Source organism: Lactuca sativa, chromosome 9 (genome assembly GCF_002870075.4).
Source record: "Lactuca sativa cultivar Salinas chromosome 9, Lsat_Salinas_v11, whole genome shotgun sequence".
NCBI lineage: Eukaryota > Viridiplantae > Streptophyta > Magnoliopsida > Asterales > Asteraceae > Lactuca > Lactuca sativa.
In genome coordinates, this window is record NC_056631.2 from 210297736 (window position 1) to 210302497 (window position 4762).

Here is a 4762-nt window from a genome sequence, read left to right on the forward strand (position 1 = left end):
CGAAGTCCAAAACCCGAAATCCCACTCTGCTGAGTACGCAGGGTGTACATAGCTTGTATGCTAAGCGTACTGGCTTAAGAGTTTGTATGTTGCGCATACAAGCTTGTACGCCCATCATACTCCTCCTGATGGCCAACTCTCAATTCTAGCTCTTAATCCATTAAGTCAAGACGTCCGACACCTCAGAATAGCCAAATATAAGTGACTTGATCCATAAATTCAAATTCTTTAAACCTTTTCATGGCTTAATGAAGCCCAAACACCAAAGATGAATTCTGAAAGGTCAAAATCACTCCCAAAATGTCTTAAAACTTCTTAATACTTTAAGACCACAGTCCAAACTTCCAGATCTGACTTCAAGGGACTTCTTAAGTCATAAAGTTTCTAACTTTATGACTTAGCATAACTCAATGGGGCCCAAATCAAAAACATAAGTCCCAAACATCATAAAATTACTACCAAATCATGCATGGGAGTTTTATACCTATCAAGATCCAAACTTTATGACTCCATAACCTCAATAAGGACCAAGTATGAAGCTCTATGGTTTTGGAGTAATTTCTACTCATAAGAACCACCTAAAAGTGACCAAACCATAACAATGTACCACTTAGCTTGATCTACATGAAAAAATTGTCAAGGTTAAGAGTTTATACCTCCAGAAGATAGATCTAGGTGCACAAAGCTTGGATCCAAAATCTCCAAGTCAAACAATGACTCTTCAAGAAGTTCCTTCTTCCTCCTCAAGCACCAAAACACATAAAAAATCACTTTGGAGCTCTAAAATCACTCAAATGGGGGCTAAGGGTCGATTTATAGGGTTTAGAGGGATTGAGGCTGAAGATATTAGGGTTAGGGAATGAGTTAAGGAGTTTAAATAGGGTCCAAGACCCTAAAATAGGGTTCTGATCTGACTGGTGTACGCTCAGCGTACTTAGAAGAAAATTCACGACCATCCTAGTTAGTATGCTCAGCGTACTCTAAGGTATGCCCCACGTACTACCTTCTTCACTAGTACGCCCCGCTTACACTTTGTGTACACCCCGCGTACCTAGCTAAGCTTGAAAACCACAAAACTTTGGAAGGCCATAACTTCTTCGTTATAAGCCCGATTCAAACGATCCTTATATCCATTGAAAGGTAATGAGAAGCCCTACACTTCTATCAACCCATACCTTTCTTAAGAACTTCAGAATAAAGTCCATTTTCCACAAAAGCCCAAACTCACACTTCACCGAAATACCCCTAGGCTCCAAGACATGAACCGAATACCTGAATCACTTCTAATACATCACCCGCACCCAAATAGGCCTAGATATTACGTTTTCAAAAGCCCTAATCCTTCAGATGACTAATCTTCAGGCTATAGCCTCAAAACAGGAATCGATTCGGAACAGGGCGTTACACATGTGTAAGTGGGTCTTTTCAAGCCAATCCTTCACTAGTCATCTAACAGAGGACTTTATACCCAACGTTGCCTACGATAAGGAATTTTCTTCTCCAAAACCAAGCCTATAAGATGAGGAAAATGGCCCAGAACACCATCCGACACAAAGAATCTATCCCATTTACTAAATTTTGACCTCTATTTTTTACTCCAGGTGAATCTAGCCCCTCCCAAAGGAATATCAAGAAGATCAGCATGCTCAATAAATTAGTTAAACAAACTAGTTGTCTCCAAATTAAACTGTGAGTCCAATCTCTGTAATTAATCACAAACAACATTTAAATCTCCCATAATGATGCAATCATCATAAAAAGAAATAATCATCTAAAGGATTTGCAACCAAAGAGTTTCTTTCTTATCAGCCTCTTAAGGAGTGTAAATGACAATAAAAAGAAATTTTAACCCCGACTGCTTCCAAACCGCCTCAACCTCAACAAAACAGTAAAAAATAACCAAATTCAAATGAAGAATAAATTCTGAATCCCAAATAGAAATAATACCACTTGAAGCTCCATCAAAAGGAGAAACCGCATGAGAAAAACAATTGTTACCCCAAAAAGAACGAGCCACAAACAAGTCAACATTTTCCATTTTCGATTCTTGAATTGCCAAAAAATTCACTTTATATTTGTAACAAGTGGACAAATCCATACTCACTTATCTCTAGAACCTGCTCCTTGAATATTAATGGAAAGACAATTCATGAAACAAAATTTTCATTTACATGACCTTTAACAATTTCTTTCACCCGCTCAAAACAATTATCCATATTATAACCTAACGATGTACCAATATCCAACGTCTTTTGAATTTCATTCAGACATGAATGATTATTGAAGAACCTTCAGAAAAATCTTTATTATCCACAAATTTTGAAAAAACTGAAGGGTAAGAGAGTGATTCCTCCGAATTAGCTACACCTGACATTCTGCCAAAACTCCAAAAAAAACCCATTGGAGGGTCTCGCACACAGAGAAACGAATTGGTGGACACCGTGTTCGAAGAAGACAAAGGAGCACATGTTGCATTCAGACCAAGATCAGTTGCAAAATCACCAACAACGCCCCCGGAATCTTGACTCAGATCAGCAACCACAACAATAGGAATAGAAACAGGAGGATCAGCCATTGTTGTTTCAATAAAGGACATGCAGCCTCCAGAAAGCGTATAGAAGAGGACGCACTGTCAAGATCCTCTAGAACCGGTTCATTAGGAAAATTTTTTGCCTACTTTCTTTTCGCATGTTCTCTTGTAAATCAACATGTCTATCAACCATATCATTACCAGAATTCCCCTCACATAAATTAAGTTCCTTCTTGTTCCTTTCCTCATCCTTTTTGCATGTTCTCCAAAGTTTCATATAAATCAAATGGATCATCTGATTGAACATCATGGTCATCCTTCTAATGTAAACTCTCATCTTCTTCAAACGGACCTTGAGCATCACAATTTTCATAAGTTGTTTTTGCAAAATCAAATGAAAACAATTGTAACCAACCTTGTGCTACTTTAATCTGAACAGTAAAAAAAATACCATCAACGTGTATCGAAACCTCCTCCGAAATAATACCTTGAAAAGAAGTTAAAACGCAAAAACGATTCTTGTAGACATCTTCACCAAGATCAACATCAAGATGAGAAATAGACCCCTATTTAGCAATAATCTTTCTAAACGCATATGTGCTCCATGCACGGATATGAACACCCTCAACATCCACCCAAAGAAGTCTTTCCAAAAGAACAAAATTCCTATCCCATTGTCTTTTTTCGACAATCCAGTGACTTAGGCCTTCATAATTCAATAAATTATTACATATATCCCTTCCTTTGAATTCTAACATAACCCAAAAACTACCAACATTAATTGTAAAATCATCAAATCCTTCATCAAAGAAATGCATATGAATATTTGGAAAAGTAGAGAAATCCCTAACTTTAACCAAGCATAAATGTTTTCTCTTCTCAACTAAAAAGTCCCCGGATGGAAGAATCAAGATCTCATCAACATGAGGTTTGTCACAATGAACATTAGAAGAACCTCTAACTACACTAGCATATGAATTGACCGGAGAAACCTATCTATCAACACAAGTCGGGACCTCTTGGTTTTGGGGTATAAAAACTTTGGTCTTAGTAACCTTAGGAAGAGAAGCATACATTTTATGATACCCAAACGACATAACACAAAGTGGTTTAATCACCGCATCATTATTTCAATGACCTGAAAATCTAACAAATCTGAATCTTTTACCCATATTTTTTCTTTTTGTTTAAACTAAAAACATCTATTACATGACCAATTCGGCCATATGCTCGCCTCAAATCAACATGGATAATGCAATCAGGAAAATTTGTGACAAAGAATGAAGAATCAGAGGTAATAGCTTGAGAATTTTGAGTAACATTAACATGTTGTGGCACCTTCTTTTGAGGAAACTGTTGTCGACCATCACTCCAATAATAAGAAGGTTTTCAACGATCCATATCAAAGAAGCTAAAAAATAAGTCCAAGTAGTGAGAGAAAGAAAAAAAATTCGACCAGAAGATGGCACGCATCTTATACATGATTGCAGAATGATCGAACAACTCCAGCCATCGTGACAATTGCACCTGCCGTAGAAGAAGGACCGAACATGACAATCATAGTCACCATGTCTCCGAAATCACTGGAGTAGTTTTTTTTTCTCAATTTTTAACAACCATAATTAATCAATAGAAGATGATCTTTTGCAATTAGGAAGAAACGACGTAAGAACTTTTCCTTAATTAATCAGATTTATACAATTTAAAGTGGTTAAATCTTAATATTTAATTTAGAAAGGGTGTTTTAGTAACATATATATATACATATATATATATATATATATATATATATATATATATATATATATATATATATATATATATATATATATATATATATATGGCTAGGTTCATGTGAGACGACCTAATTTTGTGAGACCATGAGACGCATTTTTTAATTTTTTTAATTTTTTTTAATTTTTTTTTAGGTAATTCAAGTTCCGAAAATAATATTTAAAAAAAGAGTTTTTGGATTTTTCCATTTATTTTGCATTTTAATATTATTTTTTAGAATATGTACAGTGTAATATTCTATTAGAATATTTCACGTATTTTTCAAAAAAAAATGGGATTTTTTTTATTTTTTTATATTTTTTTTAGTTAACTCAATTTCCGAAAATAATATTTAAAAAAAAAATTTAGATTTTTCCATTTATTTTGTATTTTAAAATTATTTTTTAGAATATGTCAGTGTAATATTCTATTAGAATATTTCACGTATTTTTCCATTTA